General features: G+C 37.3%; 1 protein-coding gene across 11 annotated transcripts in view; it reads right to left on the bottom strand.

Moving 5' to 3' along the window:
• LOC127355461 (teneurin-3) overlaps nt 1-13,447 on the bottom strand; it is a 361,742-nt gene that overhangs the window by 192,364 nt on the left and 155,931 nt on the right. The window contains exon 1 of one of the 11 annotated variants that reach the window (XM_051386373.1): nt 2,496-3,029. The exons of the other annotated variants lie outside the window; for them this stretch is intronic. The gene's annotated coding sequence lies outside the window, so the exon portion shown is untranslated. Of the gene's footprint in view, nt 1-2,495; nt 3,030-13,447 lie in introns of those variants that run through there. 11 annotated transcript variants of the gene reach the window in all.

The following is a 13,447-nucleotide window of genomic DNA, read 5'->3' on the forward strand; positions in this document are numbered from 1 at the left end:
ACAAATGTTCTTCTCTCTACCACTGTCTCTGCCCTCCGTTCTTTACGATCTGTCCATCCACGGCCATTTTTAATCATGTTTCCTCTCACAATGACAGTTTAATTCCTTTAATCCATCACCTACTTCCTCTTTCGCTTCGTTACTCACAAGCACATTTTTAGGAGCTTCTCAAAATTTATGTTTCTAATTGAAAAAGTAACAGTAGGGGTGGGGGGCAGCAAGAGGAGAAGACTGAAAGCGAGAGAGTAAAAAAGAGAAAAAGAGTGCACATACACACTCACGCACACACACACAGAAACCAATGGAATGCAAATCTCTGTGTCTGGAAGCGATTAGGCAAAAAGCTAAAGCCTGTCTTCTCTTTCTGTGTCTGAGCAGCAGCGCACAGTCCAGCCACCCTTACCCTCACCTCACCAAACACACACACACACACACCAAAATGCCTTTCAAAACACAATGCTAAAAGCACAGCCATTAAACAGTTAGAAAGCCAGATCAGATGGGCTCATTCTTTCCTGAGTTTACCCAGCTTTTATTCGGTTAAATACAGTTTACCCACTACTGTCACGTGACAGACATCTGGGGAAAAAATACATATATATATATATATATATATATATATATATATATATATATATATATGTAAGTATTACAGAAATACAAGACAAATATTCATGTCATGTATTTAAACACTGTATATCTCAGATCAAAACTCTCTTAACAAGTGCTAAAATGTGAAAACTGAATAGAGGGAATGTCTACTGAGTGTACCTGATAAATAAAGTTACAATACAATGTCACCAGTCGATATATCTTCTGAGCGACAAAGCACTGGAACGATGTTTCTTCATGATAGGTAAGAGGAAAAGCAATGACCTGAAGATCACTGAAAGACTGAAACATTAGGTTGACCCTGACTAAAGAGTGTTGCACTGCTGCCACTGTGAGTACTACACTGTGGAACACACATACACACACAGCCTTATGTGTGCTGTTGAAAACCAGCACTGAAGACTTCTGCTTCACTGACAGTGTCAGTCTATAATGAAGGCTAACAGTGGAGTGGATTCATATAAAAAGTGTGATTATCCACAACATATTTAAATGTCTGCCATGGTAAATACAGTAAATAAACATGGTAGAGTGATGTATACTCTGTATCTTTTTTACAGGATAGAATTCAAACACTTTGCATGAATGTTTATAGTATAAATTCAAAGTGCACATCATAGTATCCAGTGTCAACTTAAATTCCGTACATAAATTAAGAACAAATTAACACTCTTTTTTGAAAATCTAATTGATTTTAGTGCTGGCTGCTTCTCCATATATTTGATCTTTAAAGGCGGCTGTAAAACTGGTATAACATCAAGTATCAAACTAATGTAAGTTGTTATAGGGCACTTAAAATAAAATAAATAATGTTAATGAATCCATACTGATGGCTGTTGTGGATCACTGACTGGACTCAGTTCTTCCTGTTTCTTTACCGCTGCAGTACAAACTGACGAGAGGACCAACACCGTCACCCACATTTCTACTCTGGATGAAGAGTAAAAACATTACACACAAGGTAACATCTACTGTAGGGGCTGAAATGTATTTGGCCACCTTACCAACAACTTTGACGGACAGCATTTTGTTCTGAATATTTTTCATTATGTATTCCACATTGATTGGTGCCCTAATTAAAGTAATATTCCCTCTTCTCCATTCCCTTTGAATATTGGCCCTACGTAATGGCCTCAAAATCAAAACCAGACCATCAAGCTAAGCTTACTTTATGATTAACCGCTGAAATATTTATAAGTGTGTCACTATGTGTGTAAGAGGATTGTAGCACAGAGATAAAAGTCGCTCACTGATTGGCAGCATTGGCAACTTACTAAAGTAAAAGTGGAGAGTGATTTAGATGATTACGGGTTGATATGCTATTGAGTGCACAAAAAAGGAAGAAAAAAATGGTTCGACTGCTTGACTTACTGTCAGCTTACTGACTAACTTGCTGCTTGACTTAGCCTCATAGTCTTTAGTACAGAAAATGTGACCACATTTTTAAAAAATCATGAGGTGAACTACAAAAGAATAAGTGAAAGATGAGAACGAAGAAAGGAGTAAAAAAAAAAAAACAATAAAAGAGAAGATAAAACACAATGTGCTTGGCTCAGACGTACAGAAGGCTTTTCCCTCTCCCTTCCTCTCCCTTCCTCTCCTTGTCGCTCTCTCTTGCCACTTTCTCACCAATTCAAACTACGAGGCCCCGGTCTGGCACTATTTTAACACGCGCACACACGTATGCACACACAGTAATAGACTGTGTTGTTTTTGTCAATGAGTTTACATTCAGTCAGTGAATTCATACAATGAGAGGCAATTGATTGGAGACCAAGCGATTTCCCAATGCACGCAGACACACACTAACACAGCACACACAAAGCATTGTGTAGATTGGAGAAAAGGAAAGAAAAGAAAGAAAATTGAATTCAGTTATCTACCTTGTCTGTGTGAGAACTCCAGTTTCGCCCGGCTTAAAGGGTTAATGCCCCCAAAAAACACATAGGATCCTTTCAGGCACGGTCCTGGTACCGGGAGAAAAATAACAATACACCTCCGTCTGTGACTTCCCTCGCTTCAAAAATATATTTAAAAAAACCACGAGCCCTGTTTTCTGAAGGTTTGTTCTCGCCTCTCTCCTTTTCTATCTGCGGGACTGCCTCAGTCTTTTCTCTCACTTCTTGTCTTCATCCAGCCTCTGCGCTCCAAGTGAGGGATGGAGAATGGAAAAACACAAAGCTCCTGCTTTCTCTCCTATGTTGCCTTTCTTTTCTCTGTCAGTTAAAGAAAATGCAGAATTGTCTTCTTTTATTCTCTACTCTGATTTCTTTCTTTCTCTGCCTGTGTGTGTGTGTGTGTGTGTCTCTGTGTGTGTGTGTGTGTGTGTGTGTGTGTGTGTGCGAGCGCCGTCTCCTCGCCTGGTTCTGCCACCTCTGTTGTGTGTGCCTATCTGCTCCTGCTGCCTCTCTCTCCCTCTCTCCTTCTCTCCCCCTCTATGCTTCTGCAAGTTTGGAGCTCTCTCGCTGGTTGAGCGGGAAGGGGGGCGGAGCCATGAGGACAGAGGGAGGAACGGGATTGGCCAACACAGAGAGGGGGCGAGCGAGATACAGAGAGAAAAGAGTGAGAGGGGGGGAAAGAGGTGGAGGGAGGGGCCAGGTTTCTGCTTTCTGCATTTAGAGGCTGGAGGTGTAGATGTGTGGAAAGAAGGGGGGTGCAAGAGGCACTCCCTCTCTTTCTCTCTCTCTCTCTCTCTCTCTCTCTCTGCATTCTTTCGCTCTGATCTCCCCGATTTCCCGACCACATATGTATTCATAGCACAGAAACTACACCTCTCAGCCGTTCACACATGATCTCTCTCTTTCTGGCTCACTCTCACACACTCACACACACATGCACACGCGTGTGCGTGTGCGTGTGCGTGTGTGTGTGTGTGTGTGTGTGTTCGGTTTTGCAGCTGTATAAACCAAAGGTACTGGGGGGAGACTCGGCAGAGACTCGGCAGCAGAAGGACTTTTTATGTTATACAAGCACACATATACACACACGTCACAATGTCTGCCACATTATTGTAGATAATGTATTTGTGAGTGCTTTTCTAGTTGTTATTAATATTATTATTATTAAATGAATAAAGAGTCATTAATCTTAAAGGCCAAACACAGTCAGTTGTGTTTAGCGCTGTGAGAATGTGTGTAACGTTATATGTGTTTAAAGAGTGTGATCAGTGCAAACAACTTAGATGTGTGTGTATGGGTTGACAGTGCCTGTTGCTGTATTTATGTGAGACAGTGTATGTGTAGTTAATCAGAATATCTTCAATTTTTTATCTTGATTATATTGTATTCTCTTTATTATTATTATTATTATTCTTATTATTATTATTATTATTATTATTATTATTATTACTGTAGATTATTTAAATGCATTGGAAATAAAATTTTTCTTTTAACACTGCAGTAAAAATGTTACAGCTAATTAATTCAACTGATGTTAAATCTGTTATATTAAAAAAATAACAGCCTTTAAATAATTTCTGTTATTACAAATAATTCTTACTGTGGGTGTTTTCTTGTACTTTGCCTGCACATTTCATTCTGCTAATTAATAAAAGTCTAAGTGTAGAAGAGGTGTACAGTAACAGAGGTTTAAAGCAGCACAGAATTGTTAAGGGTAAATGTAATAAAAAATAAATAGATTTTTTTAAGTAAATATCTATAAAATACCTGAACAGTATAGACAGGATTCAGTCCAGTTATTCAACATGATTAGACATAAAGTCACATTTATTAAAGATAATATATAACATACTCCTTAGAATTTGCTCACACACTTTTTACTCCCACACACACACACACACACACACACACACACACACACACACACACACACACACACACACACACACACACACACACACACACATACAGTTTGTGCATGGCTGTTAGTCTTTCTAATAATAACTATGTAACGGGACTGAGGATATTGCTTGGAAGAAAATTGACATTCATTCCATTATTTCACACATGGGCAGCCTTTTAAGCATGTTATCCTACACACACACAAGCATGAACGAGTGCCTCCAACATTTTATAGAACTCTTAAATGTCTTCCTCTCTTGTCCTCCAAAGAGAGGACCAACGGACTGTTGGTGAGCTCAGTTTGGATCTCTTAACTGCATGGAGACAGAGCACCAAAGGATGAAAGAGGATCGCACAGAGAGCAACGACACAGACACATCCACTTGCACCGCATATCTAGTGAAAGGGTCTGATACGACATGCTTCGCCCCAAAAAAGAACATCTCATCTTTTTGGAGGTGGATGAATAGAGAGAAAAGACAAGAAAAAACAAAGCATGTCACAAATCAAGAGCATGTTTTATGTGATGCAGTTTATATGAGCAGAACAATGCAGACGGAAACACAAAGGGAGATTCATGCACGCTTAAGGTAGCAGTGTGCAAAGTCCAAAATTTGCATCAAGATGACTACTCGAAGTCCACTGCAGCTCTACTTCCTCTTTGTGCACTAGTGGTTTATAGCCTGCGTTCACAACCCGAGGAAGCTGAGCTTTGTGTTTGCTATGGCAGCTTGTGTATGCTATACACCTGGGTTAGAGTATGAGCCCTTTTGTAGACTATGTAATGGGCCTAAAGCTCGGTTCATGCTTTAACCGTGAAATTCAAGAACCATGTGCATTTCATGCAAACTCGAGTGTTTCTTTGGCACTGTAGAGAAATTCAGGGGCTGTATTCATAAAGCCTCCCTCTGCAAAGAGTTGCTCTCAATGACGAAGAAAGAGAATTCTTTGAGTTATGTCATATGCCCCATTTCAACATCTGGGAAGAGCCAACATGTGGATCCATTTCTTTCATTGGTACATTTGTAGTGATGTCAAAACTCAACTCAACAAACATTAACAAAATATAAGTAACAACTTCAAAAGTGTGGAACTCAAGTGAAATAACACACTGCTTTTAGTGGCTACTCACACAAATATTATTATGTCACAGTTGCTATAAAAAGTTAATGCCCCCCGGAGAACAATAATGTAGGTTGTGGTGTCACTACTGAACAATAAAAACAATTAAAATGTCTTCTTTTTGCCAAATATGATCAGTACACAAGAAATGCACACATACAGAGTAGACTTATTTCTCAGCAGCAATTAGTTTTAATATCAGTTTAATAAATTCATGCTGGAAATGAAAATGGAAAATCATCAGATCAAGGAAGATACAAGGAAGTAAGGGCAGCAGAAATGCATGTGTTATTTCCTGTCCTACAATTAAGCTGTCCACTTTTATGATCTCATTTGATTCTGAAATGTAAAGAGAAATGATCTTGTGCCCAAAGACCTAATTTTGTCATGACACTCACAGCTGTACACACAGCCTAAATATTTTATTAATCTATACATCATCATCATCATCATCATCATCATCATCATCACACATACACACACAAGCTAATGATATAAGCATCATCTCCCATAGAGGTTAATGGAGTATTGATTTTGGCATAGACGCTACTGGCAAGGAGATGAGGATATAAAGTGTAGAGTTATCCTTAATCTTTAATGCTGCTGCTTTTATTACATATTTATCTGGTATATACTATGTATCTATCTATGAACCTATATTTGTATATACGTATATATCTGTTACAGCTGTGTGTTGGCAAGAATGTGGTGATACGATAGTATCATTATAGAGGGGTTTCAATTCAATGTATTACAATACTGTAAGCAAGGTGATATATTGTAATTTAAAAAACATCTAATTTTAGGGGAACTGTGATAGTATAAAGCAGTGGTTCCCAACCTTTTTCCTTAAGGAAACCTTTTCTTTTATCATTGCCTAAACTGATGACCAAATTTTCCTGATCATTTAGCAACTTTTTTATATAATTCTCTGTATTATGTTTCCTAATATTTTTAACAATAATACATGCTTTTACTTTACAGGCTTATTTTTCAGTGTTTTCTTCTCACTGTCACCTGGCCATTGTTCTATTAGTTCTTTGGTTGTTTTTTACTGCATACCTTTCTAATGCAAGACAAGGCTGTTTATCAGAGAGTGAAGGCTCTGTGAATGTGGCTTGTGTTCAGGTCTTAAAAGTTCACACCTTAAAGAATAATCTAAAATATAAAAATAACAATTTCATTTAGTTTACTTCACAGAAATGAAGGATGAAATACTGAAATATAGCCCTACTGGGTACATTTTAAAATAAGACAAAAGCATATGCATAAAATCTGAGTTAAAAAAAAGTTAGCCTTTTTCAGTGGAGAGCTTTTATTGCCTTTAATCAATAGTGACAGCTATAAAGTGACAGGAAAGGGGGGAGAGAAAGCGGATGACACGCAGAAAAGTCTAACCCATGGCCTCTGCAGCAAGGAGCCCCCAGACAGTGGGTCTCTATAACTGTACACACTGCAGCACTATTGAGCATGAACACATCTGATAAGAAACCACGTCTGAATCTAAAGTTTCCATTTTAGTCCAAACTTTTTCTGCTGATAATGGAAGAACTTTTTTATTGGTCACATGGACAGAAAATTCATATTTCCACTTTTCAGTTCCAGCTGTTAATGTAGACGCTTAAAGCTCCCCAACGTAAAGCTGCGATGTCACTGATCCATATCCGTTTCCAGTTCCACATACTTTCCAACAGCACTTGTTTGCTACAGTATTCATTATTATTACTGCCACTTTAAACAAATGCTGGCAAACGTCTGCTCAACAACAGCCAGAGACAGTTTGAATAATAAGAATGTATGTGGATCAAGAAGGACTAGATATGAAAAATGTTTTGCTCACTTAAAGCCTTAACCTGAGATGTTTTACATAAGCTTATTGTCATTTACCATTCAATACATGAAGGTCACATCAATGCTAATGCAGATTACATGAAAGGAAAAACTGTTTCTCATCACATCCAGCTGGGAATTTGTATTTTATTTCTATCACATAATAACGTACTGCAGTGGTTCCCAACCTGAGGTTTGGGACCCCCACTAGGGGTCAACAAAGCTTCACAGGGGGTTGCAAGGCCTTCTTAATTTAAAGTGGTATGGGAAAAAAATATACACAGTAGGCCTATATCTCAGCATTTCTGTAAAGAAGACTAAATTAAATTGTTGTTGTTACAGTTCAGATTATTATTTAAGATATAAACTTTGAAGACCTGAATACAAGTTAGATTCTATTATCAAAAATCAAGGAAAAGAAAACACTGAATTTGTCAAAAAAAAAAAACCCAAACATATCAGGGTAACTCATCTCTGTTACAATATTCACAGAAAATTCACTATTTGTCTTCATTGTACAGATGACTACAATATGAAATAATATAATATGAAACATCCATAAAAATATGTCAGCGGTTGTCAGTTTACCTATTAACAGAAACGGGCTGCCTTAAGGAAAGAGGTTGGGAAACACTGACGTATTGTATCTTAGACTCAAAATGTTGGACCAGTATGTTACTGATATTCCCTTAACTCCACCAAAACCGTGTCCTTGATTTTCTGCTTCATAGTCACTGTCTCAAAAGGAAGACTCTTTTTCAAGGAGAAGGGATTACATTTGAACCTCTGGATATTTGTCCACATTCACTATAAACTTCTGTGAGAAAAACATGGTTTGCCTAGTTTATACCCAAATTCCCTGTAGAAAGATTATGCTGGAGAGAGGTTTGGACTCACTAGACAGTTTTCTGTTTCTCAATCTCCATCCTTCCAGCAGTGAGGCTTTTCGAACACCAGTGTATTTGCTGGTGCCCCCCCACTGACACACACAATATAGACTCTATAGGCCTTCAGAGTGCGTGGGGTATGTGTGTGATCGATAGAGGGGTGTTTGTGTGTGTGTGTGTGTGTGTGTGAGTTTCAGTGCAAGTTCAGCTGTTCCCGCCATTTAAACACCCCATGTGTGTACGTGTGTGTGTGTGTGTGTGTGTGTGTGTGTGTGTGATACGGGTCCCTAAGCTCTTTCATTTTATTGTATGGGACCCCTGCTGGGCAAGTTCACAACCTTAAAGAGAGAGAAGGCAAGAGAGAGATGGAAATGAAAAGGAAGTGTGAGGGGAAAGTGGGGGAGAGGAAGACAGAGAGAGAAAGACAAAGAGAAGAGAGAGAGAAACAGAGAGAGAGAAAGAGAGAGAGAGAGAGAGAGAGAGAGTGGCTCAAACAAGCCAACTGGTGAATGAAAGAGGGAAAAAAGCAATGAGGCGAGAATCCTAAACCGGGAGAAGGGAGGGAAAAGAGAGAAAACTTTCTCTGTTCTCTTAATCCTTCATTCAGTATGTGGGGATTTCAGTTGATGGTGAGATAACATAGCGTAACTCCCTCCCACTGCGGTGGTGTGTGTGTGCCACTATGAGTTCGGACATTTCAGCCTCCTGGCCAGACTACAAAATAACAGTAATCATCTTGACCAGTGCACCCTGTAGCTGTGTGTGTGAGCCAGAGAGAGCATCCTACAAATGTGTGTGCGTGTGTGTGAATAAATGTGTGCGCACATTACCCTGTCAACCTCTGTGCAGCCCATTCTAAATAACAGTGATTACTAAGATCATATGGGGGTGGACTAAACCATTCAAGATAAATGATGGCGACCTGTTGTTTTACCCACCTGTGGTTTAAGCACAACATACTATAACACACACACACACACACACACACACACACACACACACACACACACACACACACATATTGAATACCATGCACAAACCCATGCAGATAACTACTTTTTCAGAGTCACTGAAAATATGCCAAATTCATACTGGTACTGTGACACAACCACTTCTGTTTATCAGTCATACGGTTTCTTTGGGTGCAGACGACCATGCACATAGAAATGTAACAGGTTCAGCTTGTGAGGGTGACCCGTCATTGTAATGGTTTCATGTGAAAAGTGTGCATGAGATGGACGTAAAAGTAGTAAGGGTTAAAATGATAATTATACTACTATGTAACTACATAATGCTGAATATAAACTTGAGATATTGAATGAAAAGAATTGTTTTCAGTTCATCCAATATTCTTATGCAACTAGGCCTAACTAGACGTTATTGGCTTATTGTACGATATATACGATATATCACCAACATTTTAGCCAACATGATAAACAGCAGGGGTTTCCCTACCGTTACTGTATTGTCTGGTAAGGTATAGTGCTGGGATATATCAGATAAACCAGTATTCCGGTTTTATTTTCCCACATGATATAAATTTTTCATATACTGTCATACCGTTGCATAGCTGAAACAACTGCTATAACTCTTTAATAGGTCCCCTGATTGTCGGCTTTTAATTAACTCTCTTTAACATTGCAAAACATCAATTTGTGTTTTACATGTGCAAAAGAACATTTGAGAAATATCTATTTGAATACTGCCTGTAAATACATACAATACTGCTTGTGTATAGTGTTTATACAACTATTTTAAAATACTTAAAACAATGACGTTGCTGGCATATCTTTTATATCGATGAGTTCAGATTTTACTACATTACACATTTGGTTGTGTGGTTTAATTTATGTTTTATTTATCAAGAATATTACAAAAATAATAAAAAATCATATTCCAATTCCAATGTTTGAATATAAGAATCAAGGGTGAATTGCTATTTGAAAGGCTGTACTTACATTGTTAAGCTTATCATTATATTCATTATATCATATATTAGTCTTAAAACAACAATAATATAATCTATCTCTTTTTATTTCTAGAAGTCCAACAAAAGTAGTTATTGTTACAGGCCAACATGTAACATCCTGATCCCATGAATAATTTCACATAGAGAATGCCAGGTTTTAATTTTGAAGAATTATGCTTCTGTGGTTTCGCTGAAAGGGCTAAGCTTTCATAGGACGCAAAAGTATCAATTATGTTATGATGCTTTTTAATATTCTGTGATAATGCAATCAGAGACACATGTAATTATATACAGTATACTACTGTATATACTCTATATATACTATAGACCCTACATCATATACAGGCATGCATACATAAACAGTATACTTAAGAATATAAACATGTAACATTGTCATCTTCAAACACATAACAACTCTCTGTATGTTTATGTTAGACAGAGGTGCAGGAAGGGAGTAATCATTTGTTCACTTCTTCCTTTGGATGATGGAGGACACTGAGAGTCAAAGATGAATTATCTGGCCAAGAGAGGAAGAGAAAAGAAATGAGTGTGTGGTGGGGAGAGAGGAGACAGAGGGAGCTCTTCAGTCATTATGGTGGCGTCACTGACAGTGATGTAAGGTTTGTAAAATACTGAATTTGTTACAGTGTGAAAGGGAGAGGGGGATTCAACAGAAAGCTCTAATCTAGACTACAAGGTTCAGAATAAACAGCCACCAACTGCTTACACCAGGCAAAGTATCCCTGAAACATCAAACTACAAAAAAATGAACTACAGGTGATGTACCTTGTTGGGTGTCATTTTCTCCTCTATACTTAATGGGTATATTACACATAAGTATCTTATACCATATAAAAGAGAAAATGTCCATCAACTTACCAAGGCAAATTCCTTGTATGTGAAAACATACTTGGCAATAAACCTGATTCTGATTCTTTTTTAATTATAAAGTGTCTCAGGTTCATTATGATGCTGATAAGATCACTGACAAGTTTACGTATTTTATTTGAGTGAGGGGGTAAAATATAGGACATGGATTATTTCGAGGATATTTGGTTATTTTAGACAGTAAACAGGTGTTAACATTATTAGAAAACTAGTCTCAAAATTTCCAGACTTTCCAGTTTTTCCAGGGCGTGTGGGAACACTGCTAATTTTTGTTCTTAGAAAGCGCTAACCTGTGAGAAATGTACTTCATAATGGGCCGCATGCAAGAACCACTTGTATAAATAGATTAATTCATCACATTCAAGTGCAGACTGTCCTTAAAAAGTCCAATCTGAATTTTAGGCCTTAACATTAGTTAAATATGATTTTGGAAGGTCTTAAAAATGGATTGGATTAATTAACATTACTTAACACGGAACCGCTTCAAACTGTTGAAATGAACCCGTTTGAGTAGATGTTCAAGTGATTTAAGAGAATTTGACCAATTTTATTTACCTTAGAAGTACAAACAAATTTAATTTATTGTCAAGACCTATCATACACATACAGATAGTCTGACTCTCTCTTCATGGTGAAAACAGTTGTTTAGGAATCAGAAAACCTTAATCAGTTTAAATGAGGCTGGACTTGAATAAAATAAAATAGATAACTACAACCAGTTAAACACAAAATGAATATATTGTTCACCACACATTGTTGGCAGCTGTAGGCCCAATGTCTTTTTTGGATACAGAAGAAAATACAAGACTACAAGATTACTTTGTTTGTCCCAAGGGAAATTTATCTTGGACATAAAGGCTGCCACATTAAAAAAAAACAACATACTCTTATAGTGCAGTAGCAGACACAAAGTGCAGACGTAAGTGCATTCAAATACATGCTACACAGACCTTCATTTCACAGCGTACTTATTTCCTGAGTTTAAGCGATTCACTGATAAAGGGATGAAAGAGTTTTTATATACAGGTAAAAGGTTGGAAGATATATATATATATGTACATTTATAATCTTCTCTAAACTAAACTCACTATTGTGATACAGTGTCATCGCAGGTTCCCTTGCCATAGCAAAGCTGGTCAATATACAGTCAGAGGTCAGTCACTTGTCATTAGACCTGAACTGTAATGTAACCACGTGATCAGCAGAACAGGTAAACTATTCCAGGTTACTTTAAACAACCATTAGAAATGTATTACATGGAATGAAAACACAGTTTTCATTTTCTGCGTCTCATACAAAGATAGCCTGTAAAGCGGTTACCAGGAGCTGTAGGGAGTGTGTGTTTTGTGTGTGTGTGTGGTTATAAACAAATAGAAGGTTTCAATTAGAGACCTTATACTCCAGGACCAGCTGTGTGTGCGTGTGATCATCATGACTATGAGAACATGGCATGATTGAATCCAGCTGGTAATGATATTTGCTGGTTTGCCATTTCTATACAGAGGAGTTCCCCCATCTCACAGCAAACACACACACACACACACACACACACACACACACACACACACACACACACACACACACACACACACACACACACACACACACACACACACACACACACACAGACAGAGGGTGGGACTCCAGTTCCCCTGGAGTCAGATTTGGCTTGCTTCATTGTAACACAATACAAAGAGGGCGCTGTTCATACAGAATTTCTAGTTGTTTGGGGATTGTGGAAGAAGTTCATAAAAAAACGCTACAAACATTTATGTTTCTCTTCAGGTAGGAGGATAAAATAGGAAGCATGAGGGTTTGCAGGAAATATAAACTTTTGTTTTAGTATACAAGTGCACTGTAAAAAGAAAAGTCAAACTTAACTTTAAAGGTTTAAAACAAACTAAAAATAGTTTTGCTGAGCTACAGTTTTTTTGATTAGAAAAAAACACGTCTTTAAGTTTTAGAAACAAAATAATTTAAACTGCATTTAAAAAATTGTTCAAAGTGAGCTGTGAACACGATTTTTCATTATTTGGGTGTTTGGAAATTAAACAAATAAATGAAAATATGAAATTATTTTAAAATTTTAATGAGTTTTAAAAACTTTAAATATTCAAGTTTTCTAAAGAAGAAAAGTAAATCATCATTATTATTAGTTCATTTAAAAATGTGAGTTTGACTTAAACTCAAAAAAATAATGATATGCCAATAGTTACAGTACATTTTAATTTAATTTAATATTTTTTTGATTAAACATATTTGTACACACAATACGAATACCACAATACAGAATAGATAATTAAATCTCTAAACTCAAAAGGGTTCATCCTCTAGGAAGC

The sequence above is a fragment of the Dicentrarchus labrax genome, unplaced genomic scaffold (assembly GCF_905237075.1).
Source record: "Dicentrarchus labrax unplaced genomic scaffold, dlabrax2021, whole genome shotgun sequence".
Taxonomy (NCBI): Eukaryota; Metazoa; Chordata; class Actinopteri; family Moronidae; genus Dicentrarchus; species Dicentrarchus labrax.